This window comes from Rousettus aegyptiacus, unplaced genomic scaffold (genome assembly GCF_014176215.1).
Source record: "Rousettus aegyptiacus isolate mRouAeg1 unplaced genomic scaffold, mRouAeg1.p scaffold_m13_p_1, whole genome shotgun sequence".
Taxonomy (NCBI): domain Eukaryota; kingdom Metazoa; phylum Chordata; class Mammalia; order Chiroptera; family Pteropodidae; genus Rousettus; species Rousettus aegyptiacus.
The window spans coordinates 68219990-68236947 of NW_023416284.1; the positions used below are offsets into that span (position 1 = coordinate 68219990).

The 16958-nt window shown below is 38.3% G+C and overlaps 1 long non-coding RNA gene across 2 annotated transcripts in view; it reads right to left on the minus strand.

Annotated features, from left to right (window-relative positions):
* Positions 1 to 220: 220 nt before the first annotated feature.
* Positions 221 to 16958, minus strand: part of LOC107519984 — a 364500-nt gene continuing 347762 nt past the window's right edge. For both annotated transcript variants that reach the window (XR_004955672.1, XR_004955661.1), the window contains one exon: positions 221 to 1277. This is a non-coding gene — a long non-coding RNA (uncharacterized LOC107519984). The remainder of the gene's footprint in view (positions 1278 to 16958) is intronic.

The following is a 16958-nucleotide window of genomic DNA, read 5'->3' on the forward strand; positions in this document are numbered from 1 at the left end:
CACACACTCTTTGAAATGCACCACCGTAAACTCCCAAACCTCAGGAACAGCATCTGCACCTGTACCTAACCATCTAGTGCGAGCCTGTAGGACCACCTCTCCTCCTTAGAAAAGAATTTCTTTTAAATTACAGGCTGATCCTGGAATTTTAAAACATGTAAATATAACATTGCATTCATCTCTATTGAACAATGAGCATCTGAAGCCTGTGGTAGCCAGCTGGTCTCAAAGTCATCTGGGATACATTTATTTTGATTAAATCGATCAGATTTCTATTTACAGGATAGAATTTTTCACCATAGTGAATACAGCTGTGTTTACAGGGATTTGTAGGAGAAGAAAACAAAACCCCACAATCAGTCCTAGCAAAGCACAGAGCACTCAGAACATCAAGGAGTTAAAGCTGAGGGGCTTGCTTTCACATTAACAAGAAAATGTTGCATGCAGCTGCTTTGGCCATGCGCTCTAGCTAGTCAGGAAATGGGAGTTGAGCTGAAGCTGAAAATACAAGCAGCAATCACGCCTGATCCAGCAAAGTGACAGATTTCCTGTGTAAAATGGTCAGAAATCTCTTTCTGTTATGTCTCTACATGCATGCACATGCATTTAAATACATGCTGAAAGGCTGCTATTTTCTCTGGGGACAATGGTACAGTCACCTAGCCCATCAGTTTCTCCATTGACAGCGTCGGGTACATCCAGACTACAATTTACAGGTCCTTCATCCATGTACTGGGTTATATATTATGCCATCCTCCCTAGAATGAGAATGCAGAGCCAGCGGCAGACGATCAAACAGCATTCGGCAGCTCCTCTCTCATTTCATCCGGTTCTCACTCTGCCTTCTCCAACTCTGCCTCGTCAGGCAAACACATCAGATACCTGCTTGTATCCATCTTCAGCTCCACTCTCAGGTACAATGCCACATCTCGGCATGGGTTTATCCCCAGACTAAGCCCTGGGAGCAGCCTGAGACAGGTACCCACGGCATGGCTGTTCTGCTCTTGCCTGGTGGAGGAGCGGTGGGCACTGGATGGATAGTATTCCTAACTCACCCTTCCCCGGTTCTTGGCATCCTTTCTATCCATCCCACCCCGGCTCCTCTGTAGCTTCGCCCTGTCCACCAAGTCCCTTCCTCCAGCTGCGAGGAGCCCTGGCCAGAGCTGCAGAAGCAGGTCCTTCGTGGCACCGCGCGGATCAGAAGTCAAGGCGGGAGGCGGCAGGTGCATCTCAGGTAACCGGGAGGATGGCGCGCCCACGGCGATGCAGCCCTGGAACTGGAAGCAAAGATGATCTGGCTTCGGAATTTAAAAAAAAAAAAAAAAAAAGGAAAAAAGAAAAGAAAAAGAAACACAAAACAGCGTAGCTCGGTTCCTGTGGGGGTGGGAGAAAAACAAAACAAAACAAAACAGAAACCATAAAAAAGCAAGAGTTAAAATCAAATTTAAAAAAAAAAAGGGAATACATAGATCAGAGTACTTCACGAGACTTTTATTTCTGATGTTTCTCGGTTTATTGGCCTCCCCGCCCCCTCCAAAATCTCTTCTGTCCCCGAACGCCACTGTCCATGAGTGCCGAGTCACAAAGGCTCTTGCTCCAAAGTGCTGCAGACCCAGCATCACATGAGGAACCACATGACAACTGGAGTCGGCTGCTGATGTGGTCAACTATTTCTCAGAGGCAGGGGGGAGTAGGAAGGAGACAAATCTCAAGTGAGACGTGCTCCTCTCACGCTGCCAGGAAGAAATTTCCTTAAAAGAACAATGAGAAGACTGCACCTCTCAAGAAATGCTTGTGAATGCATATATACTTTTATTTATGCACACTTACAAAGACTAAAGAGATCATGGATCCTTGAAGACATTTTGAGGATGCTGTACCGCAGACACTAGCTGGATGGCAGCAATATTATTTCTAGTTTGTATTAGTCAAAGCTGATTCCACTTAAGTGGATTCCTGAAAAGCACACACCATGTCTTCATAGCATGATCAGGCTTGGAAAACCAATTCTATTATCTCTCCCTGCAATCTGTATCTGAACCTGCATTCTGAATAATTTATTTTTAGACTAATAAGATGCTTGGCAAGACTGCTCCTTTCTTCTGTGAGTGGCGCAGGCAATATTCACCCAAGTGGGAAAAGCTTGTCCCTTTGTAGGCAGAAGAGATGGTTTTCGTCATTTAAAAAAAAAAAAATGCAATTTCTCATTTAAAGGCATACAAACACATAACAATAAAGGTCTCCTGCAAGTAATCATTAAAAACAAGTGAAATGTTTCTGCTTCATTGAACTGACATGCCTCTTATTTGCAGTTTGGCATCTCTTGCTGGCAAATGGTGGTGATATTTTTCTAACACTATTTAAGGCTGCAGCCAGAGCTCTTAAGCCACACAGATATTGCTACTTCTCGGCAGGGTGAGAGCAAACAAATGCTTTCTGGAGCACCTCTCTGCAGAGGTGCTGCACTGTCAGGTACATTTTAACTAGTTACATTAAGGCATAATGTAGGAGAGAGATGGCCTCAGGGGCTTGTAGATTCCGGCACTCACACTGGAATTTTAAAAGTTACTTCTTTGAAACATTCTGCCCATTATGTGAGAGGGATGACTTTTTAGAATTGATCGTGCCAGCTAACTGGAACCAGAGAATCATTACACGGGGTGTCAGGACTTGTCTACAACTTGCCTTATTTGACTGTGTAGATATCAAAGTAAGCAGCCATTAATTTAAGCAGCACTTAACAGCCTCCGATTTTGTGATCCTGTGAGGGAATGACCGTCCTAGACAGTGAGGACCCAGTGGTAAGGTGGGTCTGGGCTCCGCCTTCCTGAAGCAAACAGTCTAGTAACCACACATCTCTTTTCCATTGAAGACAACCTTTTCTCAGTTTAGATACTCCAAAATTATCCAGGAAGAAACCCAGGAGTCAGTTTTTCACCCTTTCCTTGCTATCGCCCTCTGCGAACTCCCAAGTCCCATGGATTCTTTCCTTGCAAACTACACTTTAAGATTCCCTCTCCAGTCCTCATTGTTAGAGTCCAAGTTTAGGAATTTCTTCCTCACACTCAACAATCTTCTCTCTGGTCTCTCTCTCTTTGTTTCAGTCCATTTGGCAGCCTATCCCCAAACTAATCCCACTAAACCATCATGTTCATGATGTTCTGAGCCCCTGTCCAGATGGTCTAGACAACACTTTATTCAACACTGAGGATGGCCCCTTATTTTTTCACATTCGTATATGACCAGTAAAGACATAGTATTATCTGCTTGTATCTTAACTATTTTAAATAGAATGGTTTCTTCCTGATCCTCTGAGTATATTATCATTGAGTCAAAAAAATAATAATAATAAATCTAGCTTTTATTAATAAATAGGCATAAAACACTATAAGGAAACAAAGACACATGAGGCACTTTCCCTGCCCTCAGAGAATGTATGATCTATGGAACCTGTGCCATTCTTTCTATTGACACTAATCATTTATTACCTTGAATTGCTGGCTATGTTTTCAAGTTTTATTTCCTATAAAAATAACAAATACACCTAAATCTGCCTGCTAAATGAGTATCAGATAAGTCATGCTAGGAAGGAAAAGATTCCTTGTATGGAAATTCCAGGAATGTCCCCAAAGAACCCTGGGATTTTCAAATTTGCAACTATTCGCAAATGTCTGGCCAGGGTAGAAGGTGGGGTTTGGGTCATAAAATAACAACAACGGCAATAATGAAACACTAGCACTTATTATGTGCAAGGGTCTCTTCTAAGTATTTACAACCACGAACCCACTTAATCTTAACAATCTTATATGGGAAGTATTGCTTTTATAAGCTCTTGTCAATGATATAGAACAGAAGCACAAAAGAGTTGCCCGAGACCACACAGCAAATAAATGGTAAAGCACTTCTGGCCCCTGAGCACACCTTCTTAGCCACCATGCTGTACCACTTTGGAGCTGGAAAAACAGCTAGAGGGACACCAGAGAGGGGAGAATACCTAACTATGCTTGAAAGTGGGTGAAGGGATCAATTTGGTTTAAGTAGGGTATTCATTTTGTAGAAGTGGAACTAGATTGAGGAGAGCCACATTGTAAGGCTGGCGTTTTACCCTTATCAATAAGCCATGGGAACAATCAAATTTTAGAATAATGAGTCCGGTAGCCATGGCTAAGATGGATGGGGGAGGAAGGAGACTGGATATAAGGAGAGTAATAAAGAGACTCCTGCAATAGCCTGACTATAAGGGGATGGTGCCTGAACTCTGGTAGTGGCAGAAAAAAAAAAAATTGGTATGGATTCTGGAGGCTTTAAAAAGAAAGAAATGACATTACTGAAGTACTCTCGGGGAATGGGGGGAATGATAATTGTCAAGTTGAATGCACTTTTTTTATACCTGGGTAAATAAAAAAAGCAGTTCCTTGAGCTTCATCGTGTCATTAGTCTTTGTTTCTCCAGTAGCTAGCACAATACTTGATACATTTTTTTTTTTAAATTGATGAATGAGTAAATGGAAGTAACAGAGGCAGGAATGGGAAAATTAAGTGCAATGCTATATAGAAGAAAAAACTCTACAGAGGATTTGGTATTTCATAGGATATCCAAAGGGAAAGTCCCAACAGAAGTTATATACATAGAAAAAGAATTCATTTTCTCTTTCTACCTTTGGCCCAGATTTTTGATGATATCTGCTTTCTTCCACCACACACCTCAGGTGCTACTTTTCAGGCCTATTTAGGTCATGTGATTCTTGCTCCCCCCATTCCAGCCACCTCAATCTGTGCTCACCACCTGCAGACCTAACTCATCCAGGTCTAGCTCCTAATCCAAACACTGCACTTACCAAGGCAATAAAATAAGTGTGCTAACATACTTTACCTTTCTTTTAATTTTTATATGTAGCAAAGGGAGAAAACACAGCCTTCTTTCATGATCTTAGCTAACCAGAATGCTAAATTAACAAATGTACCTCATTTCTTAGGCAGTTAATGAAGGTTAATATGACATACTGCCTCTGGCTCTGGAAGTAAAAAGGGGTGTTATTGCTTCATATTATAGCTTGGAAAAAAAGTGTTAATAATCTTTCTCATCAGCAATAAAGAATTGGGCTTTTAATACCCAGATATATTTTAGTAGAAGGCTAGTATATCATCTCTAAGTGGAGTCCAAGAGCAATGTTAGATAACTAGGGCATTTCAAGAGGCTGCTTACACTAGAGACAAAAAGAAAAAAAAAAGAAAAGAAAAGAAAGAAAAAGAAAAAAATGCAGACAGAACCAACTTTATTCCTGCATTCCTGAAGGGGAAAAAATACATAAATTTATATTGGGGATACTTTTATTTATGTTGCTTTAGATCAATTTTAGTAAGTCATCTTTAAATATTAAGAGGAAAACTTGGTTCTTAAAAATAAGTGATTTTGAGTAAACAGGTGATGTGTGAGCAAAGTCATTGTTTTACGCAGTTACACTCACCCAGACGTGTGTTTGTGGACCTGTGAATGCAAGACACTATGTTAAGCATTATAGGAGGGGGATAAAATGAATGAGGCACTATCGAGGAGCCTGAAGAGTTTATGATACCCTTATCTGGGAAGATGCTTCCCTTTCTTTGACAAAGGGGACTTAGTGCTTTTGATGACAGTAAAGAATAGCAGAGGTTAGTGGGAAAAAAATGGATATGGCTTCTGGAAAGGAAGTCAACCCATCGAGGCCGCTTTGAGATATCACCATAAAAGAAATCGCTTAGATGATATGAATATTCAGTGGGTGTGACTCTGAAGTCCCTTAAGTGAAGAAGAATCCTATGCTTTATCTGTGGAATCCTGGGAAATACTAATAACATGATGATAGTGTAGAAAAAGGGTCTATAGGCTTATTTTGTAGGCTGCTAGAAGACTTAAAACTGCATGCCATATTTTCTAACTCCCCCATAATGGATACTGAATTAAGATTAGCTCTTCACAAAGCTGACTGACAAAGTGACTAATTGCTAGCTGCTGGCAGAGTACTGATTTCCCCTCTTTTTGTTACCCAGTATTATTACCCTGGTCCAATTTACAGGGGCCAAACGACAATTTTAAGGTGGAAGGACTGTGTTTGTTCACCTGTGAGTGGTTTGACCTTAGACTTTGCAGAGCGCTGTCAGGAAGTCAGTTTTTCCATGCTCTTTACAGTAAACAAAGACAGTGTGGCTGGGCTCCAAATGTTACCGAAGGTCAGGGACCAAACAGCCGCGAAGACAAAGACCGCTTCCAGAAATTGAAACACAAAATAGATGTGAGCGCCATCAACATTCCAGACTGTGCTCCTGTCCATAATCAGTGTTTGGGTCAAACAATGTGACACATACCCAGCATCAATGCATAATAGAAATAGAATTATAAAACCCCGGGTGCTGGAAAGCACCTTAAAGGTCATGTGGTCCCCTGCTCTTCTAAGTTGTGAATACTGCCCTTTAAAATATCTCCATGCAACCATCCAGGCCCCAATGGGACACCTCCAGTGACTGAAAATGCAGTGCCCTGGGAGGGAGGCAGGCCATTCTATCTTTTTAACGCAATAGCTTGATTATTTAAAAGCCCTGAGCCAAGGATCTGATTCCATGGCAGTGGAAGCCTCACTGAAGTTTCTGCTTCTTGACTCTCAATTTAGAAGTTTGAGAGTTCAAATCTAGTGTGTTTTCCATATACTCATCCTTAAGTTATTAGAGGAGACTGATCACCACCCACTCGTATTTTTCTTCTCCACATGAAGTACTTGCACTTCTTCAGCCACTGACCACTCTGTGACTTTTACTATATTCACATTCCAATTCCTGGCCTATAAATACATTCCAGATTATCAGTTACTTTCTGACTGACGTGTCAGACAAAAGAGAACACATGGTCCTACAATTTGGGCACAGAAAGCCTACAGCACTATTGCCTCCTTCATTTCACCCTAAGAGTCCAGATTTCAATTAGTGCAGTATAACCTGCCTTTGCTTTCCGAGGGGGCACGTTACGTTGGTGACTCATTGGGCTCACCTGTGCCTCCGTTCACACATTCCATCTGAATCACATTGCTGCCATCATCGGATGGTGACTTTGTAATTACTTAACTGTTTTTGTCCTGTTTTTGGTTACCACAAATGATTGGATTCTACGATATTTAAAACATAAATAAAATGGAAAAGAGTAGTAAACTCTCCTTGAAGGAAGCATGAACATAAGCTGACTGTTGAACAACATGGGGGTTAGGAGTGCAAGCTCTTTATGTGGTCAAAAAAGCACTTCTAACTTTTGACTCCTCAGAAACTTAAGTACAGTCATACCTACAGGTTTTGCATCTGCAGATTCAACAAACAACAGAGCAAAAACAGTACTTTAGATCTACAGTTAGGAATCTGTGAGTGAAGAGGGCCAACTGTACCTATTGTCCACTGTTGACCTGAAGACTAACATAAATTGTCAAGTAACACATATTTTGTTTGTTATATGTATTATAGACTGTATTCTTACAATACAGTAAGCTAAAGAACATGTTATTAAGAAAATCATTAGAAAGGAAATATTTACTGTATTTGTTGAAAAAAATCCATGTACAAGTGGACCTCCATACAGTTCAAACCTATGTTGTTGAAGGGTCAGCTGTATTTGTAAAAATACATCTCTCTTTCATGGGAATACATAATACCCAAGAGTGCATGTATTCTTAGAAAGCAATGAATCTACTTCTGTCTTTCCTATATCACAACAGCACTGCATGGATTACATAAAATGGCCTGGCCTAGCAGAAAGACTACTGGACTGGAAGTCAAAAGCTCTGGGTTCTAAGACCCATTTTGCCACAAACTATCTGTTTGCTATATGACTATAGGTGATCAGTTTATCTTTTTTTTCAAGCTTCAGTTTCTTCAGGGACAAAGTGAGAACCTCAATGATATGCATCCTGAGCTGCATAGCATTCGAGTAATTTATGTATATGTGGAATTTTAATTAAATTTCTAAAATCGATTCTTTAATGGCATAAAAAACAGCTGGTTTTTAAAAGACTATAATTGAACTTAGATAAATTACATCAAATTGTCTCAAAGCAAGTGAATGACACATTCAAGAATCAAAAAGTTCATATGTCCAGTTGTTTTTAAAAGAATATGCCAATTAGGTAAATGAGGTAAGTCCCACTGGGGGCCCTGGAATTTTTACCCTCTGATGAAACAACGGCTTTGAATAGGTGAACCAATTACTGAGATTCTTGGAGTAAGGAATGAAATAAATGTCATAATTTGATATCATCACTTTCCCATAATCCAAATGTCTTCTTAAAACATCCTTAATTAACTATACAGAGGGAACCTTTAGGTTGAAAAGATCTAGTTTCTTTCACATTTTTAACTAGAGCCATGACAACAGAGTTGGTTGATGTCAATCAATAGTTCTCACAATGGGAATACTATTCACATTCTTAGGTAGAGTGGAGCGGATGATGGCATATGGTCATAACAGAACACTAGCTCATCTTGAGATCTTGCATTAGAGTAAAATTAATTCGGTGATGAGATTCTAAGACACACCCAACCCTCCTAACATTAAGCTAAAAGAGCACAATAACTGATCTTTTCGCTAAGTGTTATTACACTATGCAACTTTTCTTAGATCAAAAGAACTAAAAATAAAAATTGGAAAGGTGGGCTTGATTTTCTCAAACTCAGAGCCCAGTTTTGGCCCAGTCTTTCTCTGTGCATGCCCTTCACAGTTCTGGCCTCAGCATTATCCTCTACAAAACAAGGCAGACTCTGCATGTACAGGCTGCGATACTCTGCTTCTGTGTCACAAGCTCTTTTGGCTTTTTAAAGATCCTCTGTTTTCGACATGTAAACTACACCAATTGTCTATATCCCCAAGTCATACTGTCTCCTAATTTATCTCATATTTAAAAGGCTCATTGCAGAGCCCCTAGTGCAAAAATATTGTTTCGGTCTGAAATCACTGTCTGGGAGTCAGGCAGAGAGTTCTCAAGCTAAGACCTTGGGCCCCTGAACAAGAAGCCACAGCTATGCAAAGCATCTGTAGTTCAGACACAGGCAACATTGGGGAAATGAACTACTGCTTTTGGGTATTTGCAAATTATAGCTAGGTAGCCAATTGATACATAATTAACTGCCTAATGATATTTAATATGTACAGAAATTGTAAACATTAGCATATTGTCACCAGTATACTACTCTAAAATGCAATTAGCACAAATGGCCATATCTCCATTCAAGTAGGGAGGCAGACTTTTAGAGAAACCTTAAAAATAATTAAAATGCCTTATTTAAGATGCCATATGAATACAGATATAACATTGGCTGCTAAAGCAGTGAAGCTTTCTCAAGCAATAGAAGAGGCAGGCATACATATGCCCAGGACTTTCAGTTACATTGAGCATCTCATTGGAGCACGCCCCCACCCCTGCATTTGATGGAGTTTTCTACAGGTCCCCCAAGATCAATGTTATAGTGTTACTGTATCTACAGGAATGTAAACATATGGAAGGGGAGAAAAAAATGCCACAATCTGAAAGACAAGAGATGTTTATTTTTTTCCACCATTTGCCTGAATGCATGGTTCATGTAGAATCATTCCATAATGTCAAAAACTCAATTATGCTTTTTTTAAAAACTGGGAAACATGATAGAGATTCTGTGTGATTTTTAAAAGTGAACTAAGGCTCAATGATAGGCTTTTTCTTTATGAAAATAGTTTAGTTTACATTAAATACTGGATCTTGTATATGGGAGTTGAGAAGGACACACTCCTCAACTCCCATATACACACTTGTATATGTAGATAAATATTGCATATAAATTTAATCAAGATTAAAAGTTATATAATTTATGTAATTATACAAGTATATGACATTATACAAATATATAGAAGAGATATTGTCAGCAAAGGTCATTCATTTAAATTTAATAGAGTTGGCTTTAACTTTGACACTCTATATTCAAAAGATAAGATTTGTTAAAGGGCATTCAAAAGATTTTTTTTTTTGCAAAATCTAAAGAAAATTTTAAATAATTATTCAAAACAGTTGATATATTGACATAAGCATAGCACCTTTTAGTATGACTACTGTGAAAGACAAGTTTTTATTTGTATGGATATACTAAAAAGATAAAGATGATATTATTCTGAAATTACTGAGGCTATATAACAAGACATATCTATCAGTAAGATGATCAGATGTAGTAAATATTGTGAAGCCTTAGGAAAAGAATACTAATAATATTGAACACTTAATTATTACTCACTGCATGCTAGGCACTGCTCCAAGCCCCCACATTTAATCTTTGCAAAGAAACCTATGAGTTAGGTTTCTTATCCTCATTTTATAGATGAGGAAACTGAGGCAACAGAAACTTGTTAAGTAACTTAACCAAGGCCACACAGCAAACAGGTTGGGGAGCAAAGCTTCAAATTCAGGCAATGGAGCTCCCAAGTTCTTGCACCCGAGTCCATTAGTCTGCCTTTTATTTCTTCTTTCTTCCTCCCTTCTTTCACCTGACCCCAAAAGTCCCAATACAAATCCAGGGCAGATCTCCCTCTTGGTCTACCCAGCTGTTCACGTTATTATGAAAATAACAGACAGCAAAATGCAAGAAAGAAAATATAACATTTCTAATGACATGTTTATACTAGTGTGAACTATTCAAACAACATCCTATAGAGTTTTGAAGAAAATTAAAGCAGGGCACAAAAGTTGACAAGTTTGCTGATACCACAGAGACAGTGACTAAAAAAAAACATGTAAATGTATAAATCAACATGTGAAGCTAAGACATGGGTGGGAGCAATGAGAGCCAGCCAGAAGAGGTTACATAAGGAAAAGGCGAGGCAGATAAACCCAATCAAATCTTTATACTGGTGACAGTGAGTGTACATTAAGCACCCATGATACAGAACCAGGCTTTCTTGAGGAACTTTAGAAACAATTTATCTAATTTTTATAACCCTGCAAATCCACTATTATTATTTTCATTTTACAGATGAGGAAACTGAGCCCCACAGAGATTAAGTAACTCCCTCGAGATCAAAAAGCTAACAAATGACTGAGGCAAGATTCACGTCTTGCTCTATTTGACTCTAAAGCTTGTGCTTGTGAGATTATAGTCATAATACAATAGGTCAAGTTCAAAGCATCATCTAAATGAAAAAAAGATCAGTAGGGAGGTCTAGGTATACAGGGCCAAAACCCAGGCATCTGAGTCATTTAAGAATGGCACTGTAAAGCAGTTTTGGGATCATGGGATCACAGATCAGAGGCTATTAATTCTTTGGTTTTGGGCATCAGTCCTGTGCCCCTGAAAGTAAATGCCACCTCTGATTTGAATCAGAGTTGCCTGGATCATTTCAGAGCCAAACAAATGAAATTAGCTGCTGCAAAGCCTTTTGGGAATTAATCAGGATGTAAGTAAACATATAACTTCATAGCGTGAGCCCTGATAAAGTCTGAAAACAAGGGAACTTGGGGTATCTATGGGAAATGACCAAGATGTAAACGAGAAGCTAAACAAACAGGGACAAACTAATAGAGCCACATCTGTGATGGACTAAGTACAATGGGCCACAGACAAAAAGATGGTGAATTCTAGATAATAAGAAATGTTGATGAGATGGAAGAACCACCTGTTTTATGTAAAGCTCCAAATAACCAGATCACAGTGGACAGCCACTCAAATAATGCCTTCATAAAACAGAGTATTATTGAGAATAACTCAATTCACAGGGAGCTTAAGGCGGCCAGTACTAGATAGCCTGTCAGGGGAAACAGAACAATAATTACAGAAAAGAATCATATCCTCGGAAAAACAAAAATTAATCAAACTAAGTTTGTAAAGTGTATCCTACAGACACATTGTCTGGACTCATGCTCTCAAAAATACTGTTTTTGATTTTATGCCAATTTATCTAGCTAATTTAATGGTTTCGTCCTGTTACTTCTACAATGAATATACTCTGTGACTCATAACATTTTAGAACCTTTCTAGTTTCTTAAAGACGTCTCAGAAGTTCATAATCACAAAAGGTGGATTATTTCCCCAAACTTAAACAATGATGTAATCGTTTGTGTGTCTGTTGCAGAAAAATCAACCTATAGTAATCACATTTAGAAATTCAAGTAACTGCAATCAACTTAAGGTAATTCTTGATCGAACACAAATAGATAAGCAAATTTCACTGAATAGCATTGAGATTAAATTGAAACACTATCATGAAATTTTAAAAAATTAAATTTAAGAATGGTTTTGGATATATAGAAAAACTGAAAAGATATGTTTCCAGAATCCCCTATTAACATAGTACATTTGTTACAATAACTGATGCAGTATTATTAACTAAAGTTCATACTTTACTCTGATTTCCTTAATTTTTACCTAATGCCCTTTTTCTGTTCCAGAATCCTACCCAGGAGACCCCATTACATTTAGTTGTGATGTGTTTTTAGGCATCTCTTAGATATGAGTTTCTCAGACTTCCCTTATTTTTGACGATGTCGACAGTGTGAAGAGTACTGCTCAGGTATTGTGTAGGCCGTCCTTCAGTTTTGGTTCATCTGATGTTTTCCTTACGGTTTGATCAGGGTTATGGGTTTGGGGAAGGAAGCCACAGAAATGAAGTGCCATTGCCACTTATCACATTATATTCAGATTATATTACAGGGTACCGATCATAACCTGCCTTATGCTGCTGCTGTGAACCTTGATCATCTGGCTGTGTAGTAGTGCTTGACACATTTCTCCACTATAAAGTTACTCTTCTTCCCTCAACCCCCACCTGATTCTCCATGCTGTGTTCTTTGTAAGGAAGTCACTAGGTGCAGCCCACACTAAGGAGTGGGAAGTTATGTCCTACCTACTTGTGGGCAGAATATCTATATAAATTATTTGGAATTCCTCTGCAGGAGAAAATTGTTACTTCTCCCTCGTTTACGTATTTATTTATTTTTCAATGTAAGTGTAGAACTCACGGATATTTATATTTTGGGCTATAATGCAATACTAAAACAATAATTTTGACAATAGATTTATTCAAATCCATTGGCTAAAATGGGCCTACAGCTTTGGTCTCCTGGCCGAGCAAAGAAATTGGCAGAACAAAGAGCTTGGATGTTACATTCACCTTGAAGACGAAGATGCTGAGGATCATCAGAAAAACATTTCTGTTCTAAATTACAGAGAAAATTGGGACATGCCCCTCATTCTGGAGGACTTTCCCTTTTATTTTTGTTATAGCCAGAACAAAATTCAAATTCAACTGTCAGTGGTTTCAAAGTTAAGCACGACTTAATTATTGAAATTCTTAAGGCAGATGCTGGGTCAATATCTTACTTTTTAAAAAACAGCTTCGATAATGTAAGTAACTATCACACAAACTGATATGCAGACTATATATATTTCAGGAGTAATTGTGAAAAATATTTGCCTTTTAAAAATTGTTTACAAGATAGTGGAATACTTGGACTTACAGGAATAGACTTGGGAGTTATGGGAATATACTATACATTTTAGGTTCTTACTACATACCATTCATTAGCACAAAGGAACTTTAGACATAAAATGCATTACAAGACTCCATAATAAAGAAAAGGTACATGAAAGAAGTGGGATGGAAGAGTACAGAACACAGTAAAGAATAAAAGAAAATAAAGACAATAGATTTTATTAATTCGTTCAACAAATATTTACACAGCACTTGCTATCAGTCAGCAACCATGATAAAATCGGGGTATATTATGCTGAGTTAAAACAGCTACAGATTTTGCTCTCATGTAGTCTATTGGAAAGATAGACATTAATCAAATAATAGCACTACTGAAACTTGTGCAGGGAAGGGATAACTCAGCAGGCTTGGAAGCTCAATTCTGCATGTTCCTAAAATTTTTAGGAGATGGATGACCTATGAATCCCTGGAGTATCCCACCAGGTATGTGTCTTTGTATGCCTGAGACCTTGAGTCACACCAGAGAGTTTATGCTAACAATGAGATTTATGGTGCACACCTATTTATACCTTAGGCTTCAGACCACATCTATTAATTTGACCTCTAGGGGAATGAAGACCTAGTAGCTAAGGTGCTACATGCTTAGACGACTGATCCCAAATTAAAAACCCTAGATATCAAGGTTCATATTAGCTTCCTTTGGTGGGAACGCTTCACACATATTGTTACACACCCTCATGCTGAGAGAATTAAGGGTAGTTCATGCGACTCCAATGGAAGAAGACAACTAAAAGCTCATGCTTGGTCTCTCTTGGACTCCACCTATGCACCTTTTCCCTTTGCTGAATTTAATCGGTATCCTTTGACTATAATAAACTGTAACAATAACAGCTTTGTTGAGTGCTGCGAATTCTTCTGGCAAATCGTTGGGCCTGAGGGTGATCTTGGAGACCCCCAACATTAAACTACAATGCAAATTTGAGGAATATACTATGAAAGAGAAGAATATCATTTATTGCAATTAATTGAAGTAAACTAGGAGGTTAGAGAAGGCATTCCTGAAGAAGTGCTGTTTGAGTTGAGATCTCACAGATGCATAAGAATTATTAGTAAATGGGACAGGCATGAGAGAGCTTTCCAGATGGAGAAGGACATATACAAAAGTGTCTGTTGGGGAGAACTGAGTGTATTTAAGCAGCTGAAAATGGACAGTGTGGCTGGAGCACATAGAGAAGCAGGAGGCAGGATGGATGAGGGACTGGAGAATCCTCAGAGGCTGGGACTGGTAGACCAGGAGGAGGACTTTGATCACCATCCTAAGAGTAATGGGGAGCCGTGAAAAGGTTTGAAGCAAAGGAGGATCACCATGTTGACCTTTTGAAATGAGAATTCTGGCAATAGGGAAAAGAATTTACTGGGGGTGATGAGTAGGCTGGGTGAACAAAGGGCAATTTTTTTTATTGTACTCGAGATGAGAGATGATGGTATCTGTAGCTAGGGTTGGAAATGTTGAGTAACGGAAGCTTTTAATAGAAATTTAGTGGGTCAAGTTGACAGGGCTTGATGATAAAGTCGAAATGAGAGAAAAGAAGAATCATGAGAGTGGGATCTACTTTCCTGGCTTGTACAAATGGCTAGATAATTGAGCTACGTGTTAAAGCCGGACACACTAGGAGTGATTAGACTTTTTCTTTTCCTGGGAATAAAGCACCAGAATACTAAGCATCTAAGATCTTGAATACACTGACTTTGATGTGTCTTTGGAGCTGAAACTAAATACTTATGTAGGTAGATGATATAAATTCAGATTTCATTCACAAATTATAACTGTGGATAAATATCCAAGGGGCATCTACTGTTTGTCAGGCATTGCTTTAAGCACTTTACATATATAAACTCGTTTTATCCTCGTAACAACTAGATGCGGCAGATAATTATGTTTATTTAACATATAATGAAACTGTTAGAAGTTAAGTTGCTTGCATAAGTCACATAGCTAGGATATAAACCCACACATTCTGTCCCTGGGACTTGTGGTCTTACCTGTCATGCTAAGCTACCTCTAACAATAAGCTAAGCGAGGAGATGAGACTAATTTTGGAGACAGAAGAAAGTAAAACAGAAGAAGGATTTTAAGTTACCAATATTTAATAACTGATTCATTGCAGAGGAGATTGAGAATGTATTGCCAGAAATATAAAGAAAAAGAAACTAAAATACTCTAGAAGCCAAGAGGAGGTAGTATTAAAAAAAAAAAAAAGAAATAAATGTTATGAAGACGTTTACTAAGATGACTATGGGATTGATAACAGAAGGTAACTGTAAATTTAAGAAAAGCTCTTTGATGGAGTGATGAAGATGAAAGCTAAATTAAGGAGGGGTGACTGGAAGATGAGGAAATAGAGTGAAATTCAATATGATTTTGGATATTTGTTTCAATGTGATTCTGGCTTTGGTCACCAATATAATATTTTTATAAATAAAAATTCAAATAACATTTAAAGTAGATATTGGAATGTACCATGCGCCTTGACTTTATATAGTTAACTATATTTTTAGATCTAGACTCATAAATCATCACTCCTTCAAATATGGAAACATATTCATATGCTATCTTATTATTTTATTAAAAAAATATTTTGAAGCAGATACATGCCTGTACTTAGAATGTTAATGAATTCTCTCCTACTAAGCAAGCAACACAGAAAGCCAAATTCTAATTAGAATGTCAATCTATTAATTTACAATGAGATGTACAACTGTCAATTCAACTAGACATTTTTGTCAATCTGACCAATGCCTATTTGCATCCCAGATAAGCTGCAACTACAGGTAGGTGAACCTTATATAAAAATGTGGATGAGACCAGAAAACAGATCAATGGCTTCCAGGGGTTTGGGGTGGGAGTAGGAATTTTTTCTAAGTGACACAAAGGAATTGGGGTTGGGGGGCCAGTGACAAACTCTTCTATAACTTGACTGTCTGGATAGCTATATAGCCCTGTGTCTTACGTGAGTACTTAGAAGATCTTAAGACATTTATCTGTGGGAAACAGTCTTGGTATAAGAAAGTCATATAGCACAGTTGGTGAGACTGTAGGCAAAAGAGCCCCTGAATCTGGGTTCAAATCCTAGTTCTATAACCAAATTGCTTGGTAATAAGCAAATCACTAAGGCTAATCCCTGAACCTGTCTAAGCTTCATTTTCCTGATCTGTAAAATATAGATACTTCAAAGTCAAGTGTACCTCATAAGTCTTCTTGAGGTTTTATGAATACAGTGTAAACAAAGCTTTTAGCACATACCTGACAAATAACAGAGGCTCAATTTCTCAGTAATTTTTCTGGTAATATTCAAGTTCTTTATTCAGGAATTCCTCTCCACCAGACTATGCTTAAATGGACATCAATAACATTTGCCTTTATGATTTTTGTTTCCTATACCTTCTTAGTTACACTAACCTGGTTATATTTATACAGCCTTTCTCAAAACAGGACA